We start from the raw sequence: 25,911 nt of genomic DNA on the forward strand, positions 1-25,911 counted from the left end.
TGACAGACAAGTCCTTCAACAATGAGAAAATGTATCAAAAAATTTGTTTATAAAAATGTTTTGGTTTGTTTTCATTAATCTGACTAATAATGACTTTCTTTTATTTCCAATTCTACCAAAGAGGACAGAAGAAGCAGCCCAAAGTGAAAGACTTGAAGAAATATAGGCAATGTAAGTAGGATTAAGTGATTTTGCTGTTTGTGGCGTTTCCTCGAAGTAGCTGGTTACCTCCAAATGGGACGACAGTCATGGATGTTGAGATGGCCTACGTCGCAGACTCGCGAGGACGGGCGGCTGGGATGTTCGCTAGCGACCTACGACAGCTACAGGTTTACTGCCTATGCCTGTAGAAGGGGACTTTGAGATGTCATGCTGAAGTTTTCTGGAGATTATCTGGTTTCATTTTTGGGAAGCAGTCCACATGGAAAAATGATGCAGCCAAACTAAAGATATGCTCGATTGGTTCTTTCCAATGTCCCTGTTATTAAGAAGCAGGAAAAATTGAAGAATAAGAGAGGGAAAATGTCAAATTTACTTGGTCTACAACAAAGAAACCCTTTTATTTGATAGCTGTTCATCATATACAAGTTCACAGACAAGTCCTTCAACAATGAGAAAATGTTTAAAAAAAAATTGTGCTTAAAAATGTTTTGATTTGTGTACATTAATCTGAATAATAATGACTTTCTTTTATTTCTAATTCTACCAAAGAGGACAGAAGAAGCAGTCGAAAGTGAAAGACTTGGAAGAAATATAGGCAATGTAAGTAGGATTAAGTGATTTTGCTGTTTGTGGTGTTTCCTCGAAGTAGCTGGTTACCTCCAAATGGGACGACAGTCATGGATGTTGAGATGGTCTATGTCGCAGATTCGCGAGGACGGGCGGCTGGGATGTTCGCTAGCGACCTACGACAGCTACAGGCTTACTGCCTATGCCTGTAGAAGGGGACTTTGAGATGTCATGCTGAAGTTTTCTGGAGATTATCTGGTTTCATTTTTGGGAAGCAGTCCACATGGAAAAATGATGCAGCCAAACTAAAGATATGCTCGATTGGTTCTTTCTAATGTCCCTGTTATTAAGAAGCAGGAAAAATTGAAGAATAAGAGAGGGAAAATGTCAAATTTACTTGGTCTACAACAAAGAAACCCTTTTATTTTATTGCTGTTCTTCATATACAAGTTCACTGACAAGTCCTTCAACAATGAGAAAATGTTTAAAACAAATTGTGTATAAAAATGTTCAGCTGTTTCTTACAGAGTTATCTCTAAGTGTTATGTAGGTGTCAGACCACCAATTACTCCCTCAAATTTTGAACGTATGTAAAAGTAGGCCTACTGTAACACAAAATAGTGCTTTTGATGTCATTGTTTACTTAATTTAACCAACAAATTTGCAGAAATGAAACTTTTGGTGAAAGAGAAATATATTTTGACCATTTTGAGCTAAAATTCACTTGTCTGTCAGTTTGCATTAAAAATTTACGAATTAATGCGCTCTTTAGTACACTAATTTAAGATTTCCAGAAAACCAGGGTTTATTTTTGGAGTACCGCTGTTTTGAAGGTCAGATGTACCACCTTAATAGTCAAATTTTGTAACAGAATATTAAATTAATCTTAATTTGAAAACAATTTGATATTGACAGAACAAATATCAAATGATCATTTCAGAAATACATAATTTGTGCTTCAAGTGCAAAGACTTTTCTAACAATTAACAGTTGTTTTCTGAGCTAGTTCTGATTGGTCAGGTTTTATTGTCTGTTTCTTGCTTTTGTTCTATGGATAGTTCAGTGGTATCTTTTTTTTCAGGATATGGTGTGCATTATTCAAAGGGATCTTTTTATGTAATTTTGAAATGATATACATTTGAAATTTGATAGTAATTGACCGATTCAATCCACAAAAAAAACATTCTTATAAAAGAAACCCTTTTATTTTATTGCTGTTCTTCATATTCAAGTTGACAGACAAGTCCTTCAACAATGAGAAAATGTATCAAAAAATTTGTTTATAAAAATGTTTTGGTTTGTTTTCATTAATCTGACTAATAATGACTTTCTTTTATTTCCAATTCTACCAAAGAGGACAGAAGAAGCAGCCCAAAGTGAAAGACTTGAAGAAATATAGGCAATGTAAGTAGGATTAAGTGATTTTGCTGTTTGTGGCGTTTCCTCGAAGTAGCTGGTTACCTCCAAATGGGACGACAGTCATGGATGTTGAGATGGCCTACGTCGCAGACTCGCGAGGACGGGCGGCTGGGATGTTCGCTAGCGACCTACGACAGCTACAGGTTTACTGCCTATGCCTGTAGAAGGGGACTTTGAGATGTCATGCTGAAGTTTTCTGGAGATTATCTGGTTTCATTTTTGGGAAGCAGTCCACATGGAAAAATGATGCAGCCAAACTAAAGATATGCTCGATTGGTTCTTTCCAATGTCCCTGTTATTAAGAAGCAGGAAAAATTGAAGAATAAGAGAGGGAAAATGTCAAATTTACTTGGTCTACAACAAAGAAACCCTTTTATTTGATAGCTGTTCATCATATACAAGTTCACAGACAAGTCCTTCAACAATGAGAAAATGTTTAAAAAAAAATTGTGCTTAAAAATGTTTTGATTTGTGTACATTAATCTGAATAATAATGACTTTCTTTTATTTCTAATTCTACCAAAGAGGACAGAAGAAGCAGTCGAAAGTGAAAGACTTGGAAGAAATATAGGCAATGTAAGTAGGATTAAGTGATTTTGCTGTTTGTGGTGTTTCCTCGAAGTAGCTGGTTACCTCCAAATGGGACGACAGTCATGGATGTTGAGATGGTCTATGTCGCAGATTCGCGAGGACGGGCGGCTGGGATGTTCGCTAGCGACCTACAACAGCTACAGGCTTACTGCCTATGCCTGTAGAAGGGGACTTTGAGATGTCATGCTGAAGTTTTCTGGAGATTATCTGGTTTCATTTTTGGGAAGCAGTCCACATGGAAAAATGATGCAGCCAAACTAAAGATATGCTCGATTGGTTCTTTCTAATGTCCCTGTTATTAAGAAGCAGGAAAAATTGAAGAATAAGAGAGGGAAAATGTCAAATTTACTTGGTCTACAACAAAGAAACCCTTTTATTTTATTGCTGTTCTTCATATACAAGTTCACTGACAAGTCCTTCAACAATGAGAAAATGTTTAAAACAAATTGTGTATAAAAATGTTCAGCTGTTTCTTAGAGTTATCTCTAAGTGTTATGTAGGTGTCAGACCACCAATTACTCCCTCAAATTTTGAACGTATGTAAAAGTAGGCCTACTGTAACACAAAATAGTGCTTTTGATGTCATTGTTTACTTAATTTAACCAACAAATTTGCAGAAATGAAACTTTTGGTGAAAGAGAAATATATTTCGACCATTTTGAGCTAAAATTCACTTGTCTGTCAGTTTGCATTAAAAAATTTGGAATTAATGCGCTCTTTAGTACACTAATTTAAGATTTCCAGAAAACCAGGGTTTATTTTTGGAGTACCGCTGTTTTGAAGGTCAGATGTACCACCTTAATAGTCAAATTTTGTAACAGAATATTAAATTAATCTTAATTTGAAAACAATTTGATATTGACAGAACAAATATCAAATGATCATTTCAGAAATACATAATTTGTGCTTCAAGTGCAAAGACTTTTCTAACAATTGACAGTTGTTTTCTGAGCTAGTTCTGATTGGTCAGGTTTTATTGTCTGTTTCTTGCTTTTGTTCTATGGATAGTTCAGTGGTATCTTTTTTTTTCAGGATATGGTGTGCATTATTCAAAGGGATCTTTTTATGTAATTTTGAAATGATATACATTTGATATTTGATAGTAATTGACCGATTCAATCCACAAAAAAACATTCTTATAAAAGAAACCCTTTTATTTTATTGCTGTTCTTCATATTCAAGTTGACAGACAAGTCCTTCAACAATGAGAAAATGTATCAAAAAAATTGTTTATAAAAATGTTTTGGTTTGTGTTCATTAATCTGACTAATAATGACTTTCTTTTATTTCCAATTCTACCAAAGAGGACAGGAGAAGCAGCCCAAAGTGAAAGACTTGAAGAAATATAGGCAATGTAAGTAGGATTAAGTGATTTTGCTGTTTGTGGCGTTTCCTCGAAGTAGCTGGTTACCTCCAAATGGGACGACAGTCATGGATGTTGAGATGGGCTACGTCGCAGATTCGCGAGGACGGGCGGCTGGGATGTTCGCTAGCGACCTACGACAGCTACAGGTTTACTGCCTATGCCTGTAGAAGGGGACTTTGAGATGTCATGCTGAAGTTTTCTGGAGATTATCTGGTTTCATTTTTGGGAAGCAGTCCACATGGAAAAATGATGCAGCCAAACTAAAGATATGCTCGATTGGTTCTTTCCAATGTCCCTGTTATTAAGAAGCAGGAAAAATTGAAGAATAAGAGAGGGAAAATGTCAAATTTACTTGGTCTACAACAAAGAAACCCTTTTATTTGATTGCTGTTCATCATATACAAGTTCACAGACAAGTCCTTCAACAATGAGAAAATGTTTAAAAAAAAATTGTGCTTAAAAATGTTTTGATTTGTGTACATTAATCTGAATAATAATGACTTTCTTTTATTTCCAATTCTACCAAAGAGGACAGAAGAAGCAGTCCAAAGTGAAAGACTTGAAGAAATATAGGCAATGTAAGTAGGATTAAGTGATTTTGCTGTTTGTGGCGTTTCCTCAAAGTAGCTGGTTACCTCCAAAGGGGACGACAGTCATGGATGTTGAGATGGCCTACGTCGCAGATTCGCGAGGACGGGCGGCTGGGATGTTCGCTAGCGACCTACAACAGCTACAGGTTTACTGCCTATGCCTGTAGAAGGGGACTTTGAGATGTCATGCTGAAGTTTTCTGGAGATTATCTGGTTTCATTTTTGGGAAGCAGTCCACATGGAAATATGATGCAGCCAAACTAAAGATATGCTCGATTGGTTCTTTCCAATGTCCCTGTTATTAAGAAGCAGGAAAAATTGAAGAATAAGAGAGGGAAAATGTCAAATTTACTTGGTCTACAACAAAGAAACCCTTTTATTTGATTGCTGTTCATCATATACAAGTTCACAGACAAGTCCTTCAACAATGAGAAAATGTTTAAAAAAAATTGTGCTTAAAAATGTTTTGATTTGTGTACATTAATTTGAATAATAATGACTTTCTTTTATTTCCAATTCTACCAAAGAGGACAGAAGAAGCAGTCCAAAGTGAAAGACTTGAAGAAATATAGGCAATGTAAGTAGGATTAAGTGATTTTGCTGTTTGTGGTGTTTCCTCGAAGTAGCTGGTTACCTCCAAATGGGACGACAGTCATGGATGTTGAGATGGCCTACGTCGCAGATTCGCGAGGACGGGCGGCTGGGATGTTCGCTAGCGACCTACGACAGCTACAGGCTTACTGCCTATGCCTGTAGAAGGGGACTTTGAGATGTCATGCTGAAGTTTTCTGGAGATTATCTGGTTTCATTTTTGGGAAGCAGTCCACATGGAAATATGATGCAGCCAAACTAAAGATATGCTCGATTGGTTCTTTCCAATGTCCCTGTTATTAAGAAGCAGGAAAAATTGAAGAATAAGAGAGGGAAAATGTCAAATTTACTTGGTCTACAACAAAGAAACCCTTTTATTTTATTGCTGTTCTTCATATACAAGTTCACTGACAAGTCCTTCAACAATGAGAAAATGTTTAAAACAAATTGTGTATAAAAATGTTCAGCTGTTTCTTACAGAGTTATCTCTAAGTGTTATGTAGGTGTCAGACCACCAATTACTCCCTCAAATTTTGAACGTATGTAAAAAGTAGGCCTACTGTAACACAAAATAGTGCTTTTGATGTCATTGTTTACTTAATTTAACCAACAAATTTGCAGAAATGAAACTTTTGGTGAAAGAGAAATATATTTCGACCATTATGAGCTAAAATTCACTTGTCTGTCAGTTTGCATTAAAAATTTTGGAATTAATGCGCTCTTTAGTACACTAATTTAAGATTTCCAGAAAACCAGGGTTTATTTTTCGAGTACCGCTGTTTTGAAGGTCAGATGTACTACCTTAATAGTCAAATTTTGTAACAGAATATTAAATTAATCTTAATTTGAAAACAATTTGATATTGACAGAACAAATATCAAATGATCATTTCAGAAATACATAATTTGTGCTTCAAGTGCAAAGACTTTTCTAACAATTAACAGTTGTTTTCTGAGCTAGTTCTGATTGGTCAGGTTTTATTGTCTGTTTCTTGCTTTTGTTCTATGGATAGTTCAGTGGTATCTTTTTTTTTCAGGATATGGTGTGCATTATTCAAAGGGATCTTTTTATGTAATTTTGAAATGATATACATTTGATATTTGATAGTAATTGACCGATTCAATCCACAAAAAAAACATTCTAATAAAAGAAACCCTTTTATTTTATTGCTGTTCTTCATATTCAAGTTGACAGACAAGTCCTTCAACAATGAGAAAATGTATCAAAAAATTTGTTTATAAAAATGTTTTGGTTTGTTTTCATTAATCTGACTAATAATGACTTTCTTTTATTTCCAATTCTACCAAAGAGGACAGAAGAAGCAGCTCAAAGTGAAAGACTTGAAGAAATATAGGCAATGTAAGTAGGATTAAGTGATTTTGCTGTTTGTGGCGTTTCCTCGAAGTAGCTGGTTACCTCCAAATGGGACGACAGTCATGGATGTTGAGATGGCCTACGTCGCAGACTCGCGAGGACGGGCGGCTGGGATGTTCGCTAGCGACCTACGACAGCTACAGGTTTACTGCCTATGCCTGTAGAAGGGGACTTTGAGATGTCATGCTGAAGTTTTCTGGAGATTATCTGGTTTGATTTTTGGGAAGCAGTCCACATGGAAAAATGATGCAGCCAAACTAAAGATATGCTCGATTGGTTCTTTCCAATGTCCCTGTTATTAAGAAGCAGGAAAAATTGAAGAATAAGAGAGGGAAAATGTCAAATTTACTTGGTCTACAACAAAGAAACCCTTTTATTTGATTGCTGTTCATCATATACAAGTTCACAGACAAGTCCTTCAACAATGAGAAAATGTTTTAAAAAAATTGTGCATAAAAATGTTTTGATTTGTGTACATTAATTTGAATAATAATGACTTTCTTTTATTTCCAATTCTACCAAAGAGGACAGAAGAAGCAGTCCACAGTGAAAGACTTGAAGAAATATAGGCAATGTAAGTAGGATTAAGTGATTTTGCTGTTTGTGGTGTTTCCTCGAAGTAGCTGGTTACCTCCAAATGGGACGACAGTCATGGATGTTGAGATGGCCTACGTCGCAGATTCGCGAGGACGGGCGGCTGGGATGTTCGCTAGCGACCTACGACAGCTACAGGCTTACTGCCTATGCCTGTAGAAGGGGACTTTGAGATGTCATGCTGAAGTTTTCTGGAGAGTATCTGGTTTCATTTTTGGGAAGCAGTCCACATGGAAAAATGATGCAGCCAAACTAAAGATATCCTCGATTGGTTCTTTCTAATGTCCCTGTTATTAAGAAGCAGGAAAAATTGAAGAATAAGAGAGGGAAAATGTCAAATTTACTTGGTCTACAACAAAGAAACCCTTTTATTTTATTGCTGTTCTTCATATACAAGTTCACTGACAAGTCCTTCAACAATGAGAAAATGTTTAAAACAAATTGTGTATAAAAATGTTCAGCTGTTTCTTACAGAGTTATCTCTAAGTGTTATGTAGGTGTCAGACCACCAATTACTCCCTCAAATTTTGAACGTATGTAAAAGTAGGCCTACTGTAACACAAAATAGTGCTTTTGATGTCATTGTTTACTTAATTTAACCAACAAATTTGCAGAAATGAAACTTTTGGTGAAAGAGAAATATATTTCGACCATTTTGAGCTAAAATTCACTTGTCTGTCAGTTTGCATTAAAAATTTTGGAATTAATGCGCTCTTTAGTACACTAATTCAAGATTTCCAGAAAACCAGGGTTTATTTTTGGAGTACCGCTGTTTTGAAGGTGATATGTACCACCTTAATAGTCAAATTTTGTAACAGAATATTAAATTAATCTTAATTTGAAAACAATTTGATATTGACAGAACAAATATCAAATGATCATTTCAGAAATACATAATTTGTGCTTCAATTGCAAAGACTTTTCTAACAATTAACAGTTGTTTTCTGAGCTAGTTCTGATTGGTCAGGTTTTATTGTCTGTTTCTTGCTTTTGTTCTATGGATAGTTCAGTGGTATCTTTTTTTTTCAGGATATGGTGTGCATTATTCAAAGGGATCTTTTTATGTAATTTTGAAATGATATACATTTGAAATTTGATAGTAATTGACCGATTCAATCCACAAAAAAACATTCTTATAAAAGAAACCCTTTTATTTTATTGCTGTTCTTCATATTCAAGTTGACAGACAAGTCCTTCAACAATGAGAAAATGTATCAAAAAATTTGTTTATAAAAATGTTTTGGTTTGTTTTCATTAATCTGACTAATAATGACTTTCTTTTATTTCCAATTCTACCAAAGAGGACAGAAGAAGCAGCCCAAAGTGAAAGACTTGAAGAAATATAGGCAATGTAAGTAGGATTAAGTGATTTTGCTGTTTGTGGCGTTTCCTCGAAGTAGCTGGTTACCTCCAAATGGGACGACAGTCATGGATGTTGAGATGGCCTACGTCGCAGACTCGCGAGGACGGGCGGCTGGGATGTTCGCTAGCGACCTACGACAGCTACAGGTTTACTGCCTATGCCTGTAGAAGGGGACTTTGAGATGTCATGCTGAAGTTTTCTGGAGATTATCTGGTTTCATTTTTGGGAAGCAGTCCACATGGAAAAATGATGCAGCCAAACTAAAGATATGCTCGATTGGTTCTTTCCAATGTCCCTGTTATTAAGAAGCAGGAAAAATTGAAGAATAAGAGAGGGAAAATGTCAAATTTACTTGGTCTACAACAAAGAAACCCTTTTATTTGATAGCTGTTCATCATATACAAGTTCACAGACAAGTCCTTCAACAATGAGAAAATGTTTAAAAAAAAATTGTGCTTAAAAATGTTTTGATTTGTGTACATTAATCTGAATAATAATGACTTTCTTTTATTTCTAATTCTACCAAAGAGGACAGAAGAAGCAGTCGAAAGTGAAAGACTTGGAAGAAATATAGGCAATGTAAGTAGGATTAAGTGATTTTGCTGTTTGTGGTGTTTCCTCGAAGTAGCTGGTTACCTCCAAATGGGACGACAGTCATGGATGTTGAGATGGTCTATGTCGCAGATTCGCGAGGACGGGCGGCTGGGATGTTCGCTAGCGACCTACGACAGCTACAGGCTTACTGCCTATGCCTGTAGAAGGGGACTTTGAGATGTCATGCTGAAGTTTTCTGGAGATTATCTGGTTTCATTTTTGGGAAGCAGTCCACATGGAAAAATGATGCAGCCAAACTAAAGATATGCTCGATTGGTTCTTTCTAATGTCCCTGTTATTAAGAAGCAGGAAAAATTGAAGAATAAGAGAGGGAAAATGTCAAATTTACTTGGTCTACAACAAAGAAACCCTTTTATTTTATTGCTGTTCTTCATATACAAGTTCACTGACAAGTCCTTCAACAATGAGAAAATGTTTAAAACAAATTGTGTATAAAAATGTTCAGCTGTTTCTTACAGAGTTATCTCTAAGTGTTATGTAGGTGTCAGACCACCAATTACTCCCTCAAATTTTGAACGTATGTAAAAGTAGGCCTACTGTAACACAAAATAGTGCTTTTGATGTCATTGTTTACTTAATTTAACCAACAAATTTGCAGAAATGAAACTTTTGGTGAAAGAGAAATATATTTTGACCATTTTGAGCTAAAATTCACTTGTCTGTCAGTTTGCATTAAAAATTTACGAATTAATGCGCTCTTTAGTACACTAATTTAAGATTTCCAGAAAACCAGGGTTTATTTTTGGAGTACCGCTGTTTTGAAGGTCAGATGTACCACCTTAATAGTCAAATTTTGTAACAGAATATTAAATTAATCTTAATTTGAAAACAATTTGATATTGACAGAACAAATATCAAATGATCATTTCAGAAATACATAATTTGTGCTTCAAGTGCAAAGACTTTTCTAACAATTAACAGTTGTTTTCTGAGCTAGTTCTGATTGGTCAGGTTTTATTGTCTGTTTCTTGCTTTTGTTCTATGGATAGTTCAGTGGTATCTTTTTTTTTCAGGATATGGTGTGCATTATTCAAAGGGATCTTTTTATGTAATTTTGAAATGATATACATTTGAAATTTGATAGTAATTGACCGATTCAATCCACAAAAAAAACATTCTTATAAAAGAAACCCTTTTATTTTATTGCTGTTCTTCATATTCAAGTTGACAGACAAGTCCTTCAACAATGAGAAAATGTATCAAAAAATTTGTTTATAAAAATGTTTTGGTTTGTTTTCATTAATCTGACTAATAATGACTTTCTTTTATTTCCAATTCTACCAAAGAGGACAGAAGAAGCAGCCCAAAGTGAAAGACTTGAAGAAATATAGGCAATGTAAGTAGGATTAAGTGATTTTGCTGTTTGTGGCGTTTCCTCGAAGTAGCTGGTTACCTCCAAATGGGACGACAGTCATGGATGTTGAGATGGCCTACGTCGCAGACTCGCGAGGACGGGCGGCTGGGATGTTCGCTAGCGACCTACGACAGCTACAGGTTTACTGCCTATGCCTGTAGAAGGGGACTTTGAGATGTCATGCTGAAGTTTTCTGGAGATTATCTGGTTTCATTTTTGGGAAGCAGTCCACATGGAAAAATGATGCAGCCAAACTAAAGATATGCTCGATTGGTTCTTTCCAATGTCCCTGTTATTAAGAAGCAGGAAAAATTGAAGAATAAGAGAGGGAAAATGTCAAATTTACTTGGTCTACAACAAAGAAACCCTTTTATTTGATAGCTGTTCATCATATACAAGTTCACAGACAAGTCCTTCAACAATGAGAAAATGTTTAAAAAAAAATTGTGCTTAAAAATGTTTTGATTTGTGTACATTAATCTGAATAATAATGACTTTCTTTTATTTCTAATTCTACCAAAGAGGACAGAAGAAGCAGTCGAAAGTGAAAGACTTGGAAGAAATATAGGCAATGTAAGTAGGATTAAGTGATTTTGCTGTTTGTGGTGTTTCCTCGAAGTAGCTGGTTACCTCCAAATGGGACGACAGTCATGGATGTTGAGATGGTCTATGTCGCAGATTCGCGAGGACGGGCGGCTGGGATGTTCGCTAGCGACCTACAACAGCTACAGGCTTACTGCCTATGCCTGTAGAAGGGGACTTTGAGATGTCATGCTGAAGTTTTCTGGAGATTATCTGGTTTCATTTTTGGGAAGCAGTCCACATGGAAAAATGATGCAGCCAAACTAAAGATATGCTCGATTGGTTCTTTCTAATGTCCCTGTTATTAAGAAGCAGGAAAAATTGAAGAATAAGAGAGGGAAAATGTCAAATTTACTTGGTCTACAACAAAGAAACCCTTTTATTTTATTGCTGTTCTTCATATACAAGTTCACTGACAAGTCCTTCAACAATGAGAAAATGTTTAAAACAAATTGTGTATAAAAATGTTCAGCTGTTTCTTAGAGTTATCTCTAAGTGTTATGTAGGTGTCAGACCACCAATTACTCCCTCAAATTTTGAACGTATGTAAAAGTAGGCCTACTGTAACACAAAATAGTGCTTTTGATGTCATTGTTTACTTAATTTAACCAACAAATTTGCAGAAATGAAACTTTTGGTGAAAGAGAAATATATTTCGACCATTTTGAGCTAAAATTCACTTGTCTGTCAGTTTGCATTAAAAAATTTGGAATTAATGCGCTCTTTAGTACACTAATTTAAGATTTCCAGAAAACCAGGGTTTATTTTTGGAGTACCGCTGTTTTGAAGGTCAGATGTACCACCTTAATAGTCAAATTTTGTAACAGAATATTAAATTAATCTTAATTTGAAAACAATTTGATATTGACAGAACAAATATCAAATGATCATTTCAGAAATACATAATTTGTGCTTCAAGTGCAAAGACTTTTCTAACAATTGACAGTTGTTTTCTGAGCTAGTTCTGATTGGTCAGGTTTTATTGTCTGTTTCTTGCTTTTGTTCTATGGATAGTTCAGTGGTATCTTTTTTTTTCAGGATATGGTGTGCATTATTCAAAGGGATCTTTTTATGTAATTTTGAAATGATATACATTTGATATTTGATAGTAATTGACCGATTCAATCCACAAAAAAACATTCTTATAAAAGAAACCCTTTTATTTTATTGCTGTTCTTCATATTCAAGTTGACAGACAAGTCCTTCAACAATGAGAAAATGTATCAAAAAAATTGTTTATAAAAATGTTTTGGTTTGTGTTCATTAATCTGACTAATAATGACTTTCTTTTATTTCCAATTCTACCAAAGAGGACAGGAGAAGCAGCCCAAAGTGAAAGACTTGAAGAAATATAGGCAATGTAAGTAGGATTAAGTGATTTTGCTGTTTGTGGCGTTTCCTCGAAGTAGCTGGTTACCTCCAAATGGGACGACAGTCATGGATGTTGAGATGGGCTACGTCGCAGATTCGCGAGGACGGGCGGCTGGGATGTTCGCTAGCGACCTACGACAGCTACAGGTTTACTGCCTATGCCTGTAGAAGGGGACTTTGAGATGTCATGCTGAAGTTTTCTGGAGATTATCTGGTTTCATTTTTGGGAAGCAGTCCACATGGAAAAATGATGCAGCCAAACTAAAGATATGCTCGATTGGTTCTTTCCAATGTCCCTGTTATTAAGAAGCAGGAAAAATTGAAGAATAAGAGAGGGAAAATGTCAAATTTACTTGGTCTACAACAAAGAAACCCTTTTATTTGATTGCTGTTCATCATATACAAGTTCACAGACAAGTCCTTCAACAATGAGAAAATGTTTAAAAAAAAATTGTGCTTAAAAATGTTTTGATTTGTGTACATTAATCTGAATAATAATGACTTTCTTTTATTTCCAATTCTACCAAAGAGGACAGAAGAAGCAGTCCAAAGTGAAAGACTTGAAGAAATATAGGCAATGTAAGTAGGATTAAGTGATTTTGCTGTTTGTGGCGTTTCCTCAAAGTAGCTGGTTACCTCCAAAGGGGACGACAGTCATGGATGTTGAGATGGCCTACGTCGCAGATTCGCGAGGACGGGCGGCTGGGATGTTCGCTAGCGACCTACAACAGCTACAGGTTTACTGCCTATGCCTGTAGAAGGGGACTTTGAGATGTCATGCTGAAGTTTTCTGGAGATTATCTGGTTTCATTTTTGGGAAGCAGTCCACATGGAAATATGATGCAGCCAAACTAAAGATATGCTCGATTGGTTCTTTCCAATGTCCCTGTTATTAAGAAGCAGGAAAAATTGAAGAATAAGAGAGGGAAAATGTCAAATTTACTTGGTCTACAACAAAGAAACCCTTTTATTTGATTGCTGTTCATCATATACAAGTTCACAGACAAGTCCTTCAACAATGAGAAAATGTTTAAAAAAAATTGTGCTTAAAAATGTTTTGATTTGTGTACATTAATTTGAATAATAATGACTTTCTTTTATTTCCAATTCTACCAAAGAGGACAGAAGAAGCAGTCCAAAGTGAAAGACTTGAAGAAATATAGGCAATGTAAGTAGGATTAAGTGATTTTGCTGTTTGTGGTGTTTCCTCGAAGTAGCTGGTTACCTCCAAATGGGACGACAGTCATGGATGTTGAGATGGCCTACGTCGCAGATTCGCGAGGACGGGCGGCTGGGATGTTCGCTAGCGACCTACGACAGCTACAGGCTTACTGCCTATGCCTGTAGAAGGGGACTTTGAGATGTCATGCTGAAGTTTTCTGGAGATTATCTGGTTTCATTTTTGGGAAGCAGTCCACATGGAAATATGATGCAGCCAAACTAAAGATATGCTCGATTGGTTCTTTCCAATGTCCCTGTTATTAAGAAGCAGGAAAAATTGAAGAATAAGAGAGGGAAAATGTCAAATTTACTTGGTCTACAACAAAGAAACCCTTTTATTTTATTGCTGTTCTTCATATACAAGTTCACTGACAAGTCCTTCAACAATGAGAAAATGTTTAAAACAAATTGTGTATAAAAATGTTCAGCTGTTTCTTACAGAGTTATCTCTAAGTGTTATGTAGGTGTCAGACCACCAATTACTCCCTCAAATTTTGAACGTATGTAAAAAGTAGGCCTACTGTAACACAAAATAGTGCTTTTGATGTCATTGTTTACTTAATTTAACCAACAAATTTGCAGAAATGAAACTTTTGGTGAAAGAGAAATATATTTCGACCATTATGAGCTAAAATTCACTTGTCTGTCAGTTTGCATTAAAAATTTTGGAATTAATGCGCTCTTTAGTACACTAATTTAAGATTTCCAGAAAACCAGGGTTTATTTTTCGAGTACCGCTGTTTTGAAGGTCAGATGTACTACCTTAATAGTCAAATTTTGTAACAGAATATTAAATTAATCTTAATTTGAAAACAATTTGATATTGACAGAACAAATATCAAATGATCATTTCAGAAATACATAATTTGTGCTTCAAGTGCAAAGACTTTTCTAACAATTAACAGTTGTTTTCTGAGCTAGTTCTGATTGGTCAGGTTTTATTGTCTGTTTCTTGCTTTTGTTCTATGGATAGTTCAGTGGTATCTTTTTTTTTCAGGATATGGTGTGCATTATTCAAAGGGATCTTTTTATGTAATTTTGAAATGATATACATTTGATATTTGATAGTAATTGACCGATTCAATCCACAAAAAAAACATTCTAATAAAAGAAACCCTTTTATTTTATTGCTGTTCTTCATATTCAAGTTGACAGACAAGTCCTTCAACAATGAGAAAATGTATCAAAAAATTTGTTTATAAAAATGTTTTGGTTTGTTTTCATTAATCTGACTAATAATGACTTTCTTTTATTTCCAATTCTACCAAAGAGGACAGAAGAAGCAGCTCAAAGTGAAAGACTTGAAGAAATATAGGCAATGTAAGTAGGATTAAGTGATTTTGCTGTTTGTGGCGTTTCCTCGAAGTAGCTGGTTACCTCCAAATGGGACGACAGTCATGGATGTTGAGATGGCCTACGTCGCAGACTCGCGAGGACGGGCGGCTGGGATGTTCGCTAGCGACCTACGACAGCTACAGGTTTACTGCCTATGCCTGTAGAAGGGGACTTTGAGATGTCATGCTGAAGTTTTCTGGAGATTATCTGGTTTGATTTTTGGGAAGCAGTCCACATGGAAAAATGATGCAGCCAAACTAAAGATATGCTCGATTGGTTCTTTCCAATGTCCCTGTTATTAAGAAGCAGGAAAAATTGAAGAATAAGAGAGGGAAAATGTCAAATTTACTTGGTCTACAACAAAGAAACCCTTTTATTTGATTGCTGTTCATCATATACAAGTTCACAGACAAGTCCTTCAACAATGAGAAAATGTTTTAAAAAAATTGTGCATAAAAATGTTTTGATTTGTGTACATTAATTTGAATAATAATGACTTTCTTTTATTTCCAATTCTACCAAAGAGGACAGAAGAAGCAGTCCACAGTGAAAGACTTGAAGAAATATAGGCAATGTAAGTAGGATTAAGTGATTTTGCTGTTTGTGGTGTTTCCTCGAAGTAGCTGGTTACCTCCAAATGGGACGACAGTCATGGATGTTGAGATGGCCTACGTCGCAGATTCGCGAGGACGGGCGGCTGGGATGTTCGCTAGCGACCTACGACAGCTACAGGCTTACTGCCTATGCCTGTAGAAGGGGACTTTGAGATGTCATGCTGAAGTTTTCTGGAGAGTATCTGGTTTCATTTTTGGGAAGCAGTCCACATGGAAAAATGATGCAGCCAAACTAAAGATATCCTCGATTGGTTCTTTCTAATGTCCCTGTTATTAAGAAGCAGGAAAAATTGAAGAATAAGAGAGGGAAAATGTCAAATTTACTTGGTCTACAACAAAGAAACCCTTTTATTTTATTGCTGTTCTTCATATACAAGTTCACTGACAAGTCCTTCAACAATGAGAAAATGTTTAAAACAAATTGTGTATAAAAATGTTCAGCTGTTTCTTACAGAGTTATCTCTAAGTGTTATGTAGGTGTCAGACCACCAATTACTCCCTCAAATTTTGAACGTATGTAAAAGTAGGCCTACTGTAACACAAAATAGTGCTTTTGATGTCATTGTTTACTTAATTTAACCAACAAATTTGCAGAAATGAAACTTTTGGTGAAAGAGAAATATATTTCGACCATTTTGAGCTAAAATTCACTTGTCTGTCAGTTTGCATTAAAAATTTTGGAATTAATGCGCTCTTTAGTACACTAATTTAAGATTTCCAGAAAACCAGGGTTTATTTTTGGAGTACCGCTGTTTTGAAGGTGATATGTACCACCTTAATAGTCAAATTTTGTAACAGAATATTAAATTAATCTTAATTTGAAAACAATTTGATATTGACAGAACAAATATCAAATGATCATTTCAGAAATACATAATTTGTGCTTCAATTGCAAAGACTTTTCTAACAATTAACAGTTGTTTTCTGAGCTAGTTCTGATTGGTCAGGTTTTATTGTCTGTTTCTTGCTTTTGTTCTATGGATAGTTCAGTGGTATCTTTTTTTTTCAGGATATGGTGTGCATTATTCAAAGGGATCTTTTTATGTAATTTTGAAATGATATACATTTGATATTTGATAGTAATTGACCGATTCAATCCACAAAAAAACATTCTTATAAAAGAAACCCTTTTATTTTATTGCTGTTCTTCATATTCAAGTTGACAGACAAGTCCTTCAACAATGAGAAAATGTATCAAAAAATTTGTTTATAAAAATGTTTTGGTTTGTGTTCATTAATCTGACTAATAATGACTTTCTTTTATTTCCAATTCTACCAAAGAGGACAGAAGAAGCAGCCCAAAGTGAAAGACTTGAAGAAATATAGGCAATGTAAGTAGGATTAAGTGATTTTGCTGTTTGTGGCGTTTCCTCGAAGTAGCTGGTTACCTCCAAATGGGACGACAGTCATGGATGTTGAGATGGCCTACGTCGCAGACTCGCGAGGACGGGCGGCTGGGATGTTCGCTAGCGACCTACGACAGCTACAGGCTTACTGCCTATGCCTGTAGAAGGGGACTTTGAGATGTCATGCTGAAGTTTTCTGGAGATTATCTGGTTTCATTTTTGGGAAGCAGTCCACATGGAAAAATGATGCAGCCAAACTAAAGATATGCTCGATTGGTTCTTTCCAATGTCCCTGTTATTAAGAAGCAGGAAAAATTGAAGAAGAAGAGAGGGAAAATGTCAAATTTACTTGGTCTACAACAAAGAAACCCTTTTATTTGATTGCTGTTCATCATATACAAGTTCACAGACAAGTCCTTCAACAATGAGAAAATGTTTAAAAAAAATTGTGCTTAAAAATGTTTTGATTTGTGTACATTAATCTGAATAATAATGACTTTCTTTTATTTCCAATTCTACCAAAGAGGACAGAAAAAGCAGTCCAAAGTGAAAGACTTGAAGAAATATAGGCAATGTAAGTAGGATTAAGTGATTTTGCTGTTTGTGGTGTTTCCTCGAAGTAGCTGGTTACCTCCAAATGGGACGACAGTCATGGATGTTGAGATGGCCTATGTCGCAGATTCGCGAGGACGGGCGGCTGGGATGTTCGCTAGCGACCTACGACAGCTACAGGCTTACTGCCTATGCCTGTAGAAGGGGACTTTGAGATGTCATGCTGAAGTTTTCTGGAGATTATCTGGTTTCATTTTTGGGAAGCAGTCCACATGGAAAAATGATGCAGCCAAACTAAAGATATGCTCGATTGGTTCTTTCTAATGTCCCTGTTATTAAGAAGCAGGAAAAATTGAAGAATAAGAGAGGGAAAATGTCAAATTTACTTGGTCTACAACAAAGAAACCCTTTTATTTTATTGCTGTTCTTCATATACAAGTTCACTGACAAGTCCTTCAACAATGAGAAAATGTTTAAAACAAATTGTGTATAAAAATGTTCAGCTGTTTCTTACAGAGTTATCTCTAAGTGTTATGTAGGTGTCAGACCACCAATTACTCCCTCAAATTTTGAACGTATGTAAAAGTAGGCCTACTGTAACACAAAATAGTGCTTTTGATGTCATTGTTTACTTAATTTAACCAACAAATTTGCAGAAATGAAACTTTTGGTGAAAGAGAAATATATTTCGACCATTTTGAGCTAAAATTCACTTGTCTGTCAGTTTGCATTAAAAATTTTGGAATTAATGCGCTCTTTAGTACACTAATTTAAGATTTCCAGAAAACCAGGGTTTATTTTTGGAGTACCGCTGTTTTGAAGGTGATATGTACCACCTTAATAGTCAAATTTTGTAACAGAATATTAAATTAATCTTAATTTGAAAACAATTTGATATTGACAGAACAAATATCAAATGATCATTTCAGAAATACATAATTTGTGCTTCAATTGCAAAGACTTTTCTAACAATTAACAGTTGTTTTCTGAGCTAGTTCTGATTGGTCAGGTTTTATTGTCTGTTTCTTGCTTTTGTTCTATGGATAGTTCAGTGGTATCTTTTTTTTTCAGGATATGGTGTGCATTATTCAAAGGGATCTTTTTATGTAATTTTGAAATGATATACATTTGATATTTGATAGTAATTGACCGATTCAATCCACAAAAAAACATTCTTATAAAAGAAACCCTTTTATTTTATTGCTGTTCTTCATATTCAAGTTGACAGACAAGTCCTTCAACAATGAGAAAATGTATCAAAAAATTTGTTTATAAAAATGTTTTGGTTTGTGTTCATTAATCTGACTAATAATGACTTTCTTTTATTTCCAATTCTACCAAAGAGGACAGAAGAAGCAGCCCAAAGTGAAAGACTTGAAGAAATATAGGCAATGTAAGTAGGATTAAGTGATTTTGCTGTTTGTGGCGTTTCCTCGAAGTAGCTGGTTACCTCCAAATGGGACGACAGTCATGGATGTTGAGATGGCCTACGTCGCAGACTCGCGAGGACGGGCGGCTGGGATGTTCGCTAGCGACCTGCGACAGCTACAGGCTTACTGCCTATGCCTGTAGAAGGGGACTTTGAGATGTCATGCTGAAGTTTTCTGGAGATTATCTGGTTTCATTTTTGGGAAGCAGTCCACATGGAAAAATGATGCAGCCAAACTAAAGATATGCTCGATTGGTTCTTTCCAATGTCCCTGTTATTAAGAAGCAGGAAAAATTGAAGAAGAAGAGAGGGAAAATGTCAAATTTACTTGGTCTACAACAAAGAAACCCTTTTATTTGATTGCTGTTCATCATATACAAGTTCAGACAAGTCCTTCAACAATGAGAAAATGTTTAAAAAAAATTGTGCTTAAAAATGTTTTGATTTGTGTACATTAATCTGAATAATAATGACTTTCTTTTATTTCCAATTCTACCAAAGAGGACAGAAAAAGCAGTCCAAAGTGAAAGACTTGAAGAAATATAGGCAATGTAAGTAGGATTAAGTGATTTTGCTGTTTGTGGTGTTTCCTCGAAGTAGCTGGTTACCTCCAAATGGGACGACAGTCATGGATGTTGAGATGGCCTATGTCGCAGATTCGCGAGGACGGGCGGCTGGGATGTTCGCTAGCGACCTACGACAGCTACAGGCTTACTGCCTATGCCTGTAGAAGGGGACTTTGAGATGTCATGCTGAAGTTTTCTGGAGATTATCTGGTTTCATTTTTGGGAAGCAGTCCACATGGAAAAATGATGCAGCCAAACTAAAGATATGCTCGATTGGTTCTTTCTAATGTCCCTGTTATTAAGAAGCAGGAAAAATTGAAGAATAAGAGAGGGAAAATGTCAAATTTACTTGGTCTACAACAAAGAAACCCTTTTATTTTATTGCTGTTCTTCATATACAAGTTCACTGACAAGTCCTTCAACAATGAGAAAATGTTTAAAACAAATTGTGTATAAAAATGTTCAGCTGTTTCTTACAGAGTTATCTCTAAGTGTTATGTAGGTGTCAGACCACCAATTACTCCCTCAAATTTTGAACGTATGTAAAAAGTAGGCCTACTGTAACACAAAATAGTGCTTTTGATGTCATTGTTTACTTAATTTAACCAACAAATTTGCAGAAATGAAACTTTTGGTGAAAGAGAAATATATTTCGACCATTATGAGCTAAAATTCACTTGTCTGTCAGTTTGCATTAAAAATTTTGGAATTAATGCGCTCTTTAGTACACTAATTTAAGATTTCCAGAAAACCAGGGTTTATTTTTCGAGTACCGCTGTTTTGAAGGTCAGATGTACTACCTTAATAGTCAAATTTTGTAACAGAATATTAAATTAATCTTAATTTGAAAACAATTTGATATTGACAGAACAAATATCAAATGATCATTTCAGAAATACATAATTTGTGCTTCAAGTGCAAAGACTTTTCTAACAATTAACAGTTGTTTTCTGAGCTAGTTCTGATTGGTCAGGTTTTATTGTCTGTTTCTTGCTTTTGTTCTATGGATAGTTCAGTGGTATCTTTTTTTTTCAGGATATGGTGTGCATTATTCAAAGGGATCTTTTTATGTAATTTTGAAATGATATACATTTGATATTTGATAGTAATTGACCGATTCAATCCACAAAAAAAACATTCTAATAAAAGAAACCCTTTTATTTTATTGCTGTTCTTCATATTCAAGTTGACAGACAAGTCCTTCAACAATGAGAAAATGTATCAAAAAATTTGTTTATAAAAATGTTTTGGTTTGTGTTCATTAATCTGACTAATAATGACTTTCTTTTATTTCCAATTCTACCAAAGAGGACAGAAGAAGCAGCCCAAAGTGAAAGACTTGAAGAAATATAGGCAATGTAAGTAGGATTAAGTGATTTTGCTGTTTGTGGCGTTTCCTCGAAGTAGCTGGTTACCTCCAAATGGGACGACAGTCATGGATGTTGAGATGGCCTACGTCGCAGACTCGCGAGGACGGGCGGCTGGGATGTTCGCTAGCGACCTACGACAGCTACAGGTTTACTGCCTATGCCTGTAGAAGGGGACTTTGAGATGTCATGCTGAAGTTTTCTGGAGATTATCTGGTTTCATTTTTGGGAAGCAGTCCACATGGAAAAATGATGCAGCCAAACTAAAGATATGCTCGATTGGTTCTTTCCAATGTCCCTGTTATTAAGAAGCAGGAAAAATTGAAGAATAAGAGAGGGAAAATGTCAAATTTACTTGGTCTACAACAAAGAAACCCTTTTATTTGATTGCTGTTCATCATATACAAGTTCACAGACAAGTCCTTCAACAATGAGAAAATGTTTAAAAAAAATTGTGCATAAAAATGTTTTGATTTGTGTACATTAATTTGAATAATAATGACTTTCTTTTATTTCCAATTCTACCAAAGAGGACAGAAGAAGCAGTCCACAGTGAAAGACTTGAAGAAATATAGGCAATGTAAGTAGGATTAAGTGATTTTGCTGTTTGTGGTGTTTCCTCGAAGTAGCTGGTTACCTCCAAATGGGACGACAGTCATGGATGTTGAGATGGCCTATGTCGCAGATTCGCGAGGACGGGCGGCTGGGATGTTCGCTAGCAACCTACGACAGCTACAGGCTTACTGCCTATGCCTGTAGAAGGGGACTTTGAGATGTCATGCTGAAGTTTTCTGGAGATTATCTGGTTTCATTTTTGGGAAGCAGTCCACATGGAAAAATGATGCAGCCAAACTAAAGATATGCTCGATTGGTTCTTTCTAATGTCCCTGTTATTAAGAAGCAGGAAAAATTGAAGAATAAGAGAGGGAAAATGTCAAATTTACTTGGTCTACAACAAAGAAACCCTTTTATTTTATTGCTGTTCTTCATATACAAGTTCACTGACAAGTCCTTCAACAATGAGAAAATGTTTAAAACAAATTGTGTATAAAAATGTTCAGCTGTTTCTTACAGAGTTATCTCTAAGTGTTATGTAGGTGTCAGACCACCAATTACTCCCTCAAATTTTGAACAAATGTAAAAAGTAGGCCTACTGTAACACAAAGTAGTGCTTTTGATGTCATTGTTTACTTAATTTAACCAACAAATTTGCAGAAATGAAACTTTTGGTGAAAGAGAAATATATTTCGACCATTATGAGCTAAAATTCACTTGTCTGTCAGTTTGCATTAAAAATTTTGGAATTAATGCGCTCTTTAGTACACTAATTTAAGATTTCCAGAAAACCAGGGTTTATTTTTCGAGTACCCCTGTTTTGAAGGTCAGATGTACTACCTTAATAGTCAAATTTTGTAACAGAATATTAAATTAATCTTAATTTGAAAACAATTTGATATTGACAGAACAAATATCAAATGATCATTTCAGAAATACATAATTTGTGCTTCAAGTGCAAAGACTTTTCTAACAATTAACAGTTGTTTTCTGAGCTAGTTCTGATTGGTCAGGTTTTATTGTCTGTTTCTTGCTTTTGTTCTATGGATAGTTCAGTGGTATCTTTTTTTTTCAGGATATGGTGTGCATTATTCAAAGGGATCTTTTTATGTAATTTTGAAATGATATACATTTGATATTTGATAGTAATTGACCGATTCAATCCACAAAAAAACATTCTTATAAAATGATAAAAGAAACCCTTTTATTTTATTGCTGTTCTTCATATTCAAGTTGACAGACAAGTCCTTCAACAATGAGAAAATGTATCAAAAAAATTGTTTATAAAAATGTTTTGGTTTGTGTTCATTAATCTGACTAATAATGACTTTCTTTTATTTCCAATTCTACCAAAGAGGACAGAAGAAGCAGCCCAAAGTGAAAGACTTGAAGAAATATAGGCAATGTAAGTAGGATTAAGTGATTTTGCTGTTTGTGGCGTTTCCTCGAAGTAGCTGGTTACCTCCAAATGGGACGACAGTCATGGATGTTGAGATGGCCTACGTCGCAGACTCGCGAGGACGGGCGGCTGGGATGTTCGCTAGCGACCTACGACAGCTACAGGCTTACTGCCTATGCCTGTAGAAGGGGACTTTGAGATGTCATGCTGAAGTTTTCTGGAGATTATCTGGTTTCATTTTTGGGAAGCAGTCCACATGGAAAAATGATGCAGCCAAACTAAAGATATGCTCGATTGGTTCTTTCCAATGTCCCTGTTATTAAGAAGCAGGAAAAATTGAAGAAGAAGAGAGGGAAAATGTCAAATTTACTTGGTCTACAACAAAGAAACCCTTTTATTTGATTGCTGTTCATCATATACAAGTTCAGACAAGTCCTTCAACAATGAGAAAATGTTTAAAAAAAATTGTGCTTAAAAATGTTTTGATTTGTGTACATTAATCTGAATAATAATGACTTTCTTTTATTTCCAATTCTACCAAAGAGGACAGAAAAAGCAGTCCAAAGTGAAAGACTTGAAGAAATATAGGCAATGTAAGTAGGATTAAGTGATTTTGCTGTTTGTGGTGTTTCCTCGAAGTAGCTGGTTACCTCCAAATGGGACGACAGTCATGGATGTTGAGATGGCCTATGTCGCAGATTCGCGAGGACGGGCGGCTGGGATGTTCGCTAGCGACCTACGACAGCTACAGGCTTACTGCCTATGCCTGTAGAAGGGGACTTTGAGATGTCATGCTGAAGTTTTCTGGAGATTATCTGGTTTCATTTTTGGGAAGCAGTCCACATGGAAAAATGATGCAGCCAAACTAAAGATATGCTCGATTGGTTCTTTCTAATGTCCCTGTTATTAAGAAGCAGGAAAAATTGAAGAATAAGAGAGGGAAAATGTCAAATTTACTTGGTCTACAACAAAGAAACCCTTTTATTTTATTGCTGTTCTTCATATACAAGTTCACTGACAAGTCCTTCAACAATGAGAAAATGTTTAAAACAAATTGTGTATAAAAATGTTCAGCTGTTTCTTACAGAGTTATCTCTAAGTGTTATGTAGGTGTCAGACCACCAATTACTCCCTCAAATTTTGAACGTATGTAAAAAGTAGGCCTACTGTAACACAAAATAGTGCTTTTGATGTCATTGTTTACTTAATTTAACCAACAAATTTGCAGAAATGAAACTTTTGGTGAAAGAGAAATATATTTCGACCATTATGAGCTAAAATTCACTTGTCTGTCAGTTTGCATTAAAAATTTTGGAATTAATGCGCTCTTTAGTACACTAATTTAAGATTTCCAGAAAACCAGGGTTTATTTTTCGAGTACCGCTGTTTTGAAGGTCAGATGTACTACCTTAATAGTCAAATTTTGTAACAGAATATTAAATTAATCTTAATTTGAAAACAATTTGATATTGACAGAACAAATATCAAATGATCATTTCAGAAATACATAATTTGTGCTTCAAGTGCAAAGACTTTTCTAACAATTAACAGTTGTTTTCTGAGCTAGTTCTGATTGGTCAGGTTTTATTGTCTGTTTCTTGCTTTTGTTCTATGGATAGTTCAGTGGTATCTTTTTTTTTCAGGATATGGTGTGCATTATTCAAAGGGATCTTTTTATGTAATTTTGAAATGATATACATTTGATATTTGATAGTAATTGACCGATTCAATCCACAAAAAAAACATTCTAATAAAAGAAACCCTTTTATTTTATTGCTGTTCTTCATATTCAAGTTGACAGACAAGTCCTTCAACAATGAGAAAATGTATCAAAAAATTTGTTTATAAAAATGTTTTGGTTTGTGTTCATTAATCTGACTAATAATGACTTTCTTTTATTTCCAATTCTACCAAAGAGGACAGAAGAAGCAGCCCAAAGTGAAAGACTTGAAGAAATATAGGCAATGTAAGTAGGATTAAGTGATTTTGCTGTTTGTGGCGTTTCCTCGAAGTAGCTGGTTACCTCCAAATGGGACGACAGTCATGGATGTTGAGATGGCCTACGTCGCAGACTCGCGAGGACGGGCGGCTGGGATGTTCGCTAGCGACCTACGACAGCTACAGGTTTACTGCCTATGCCTGTAGAAGGGGACTTTGAGATGTCATGCTGAAGTTTTCTGGAGATTATCTGGTTTCATTTTTGGGAAGCAGTCCACATGGAAAAATGATGCAGCCAAACTAAAGATATGCTCGATTGGTTCTTTCCAATGTCCCTGTTATTAAGAAGCAGGAAAAATTGAAGAATAAGAGAGGGAAAATGTCAAATTTACTTGGTCTACAACAAAGAAACCCTTTTATTTGATTGCTGTTCATCATATACAAGTTCACAGACAAGTCCTTCAACAATGAGAAAATGTTTAAAAAAAATTGTGCATAAAAATGTTTTGATTTGTGTACATTAATTTGAATAATAATGACTTTCTTTTATTTCCAATTCTACCAAAGAGGACAGAAGAAGCAGTCCACAGTGAAAGACTTGAAGAAATATAGGCAATGTAAGTAGGATTAAGTGATTTTGCTGTTTGTGGTGTTTCCTCGAAGTAGCTGGTTACCTCCAAATGGGACGACAGTCATGGATGTTGAGATGGCCTATGTCGCAGATTCGCGAGGACGGGCGGCTGGGATGTTCGCTAGCGACCTACGACAGCTACAGGCTTACTGCCTATGCCTGTAGAAGGGGACTTTGAGATGTCATGCTGAAGTTTTCTGGAGATTATCTGGTTTCATTTTTGGGAAGCAGTCCACATGGAAAAATGATGCAGCCAAACTAAAGATATGCTCGATTGGTTCTTTCTAATGTCCCTGTTATTAAGAAGCAGGAAAAATTGAAGAATAAGAGAGGGAAAATGTCAAATTTACTTGGTCTACAACAAAGAAACCCTTTTATTTTATTGCTGTTCTTCATATACAAGTTCACTGACAAGTCCT

General features: G+C 35.4%; 1 long non-coding RNA gene across 1 annotated transcript in view; it reads right to left on the minus strand.

The window, feature by feature from the left end:
• Positions 1 to 25,911, minus strand: part of LOC139519485 (uncharacterized) — an 82,577-nt gene that overhangs the window by 32,461 nt on the left and 24,205 nt on the right. The window lies entirely within an intron of this gene.

This window comes from Mytilus edulis, chromosome 4 (assembly GCF_963676685.1).
Source record: "Mytilus edulis chromosome 4, xbMytEdul2.2, whole genome shotgun sequence".
Taxonomy (NCBI): Eukaryota; Metazoa; Mollusca; class Bivalvia; order Mytilida; family Mytilidae; genus Mytilus; species Mytilus edulis.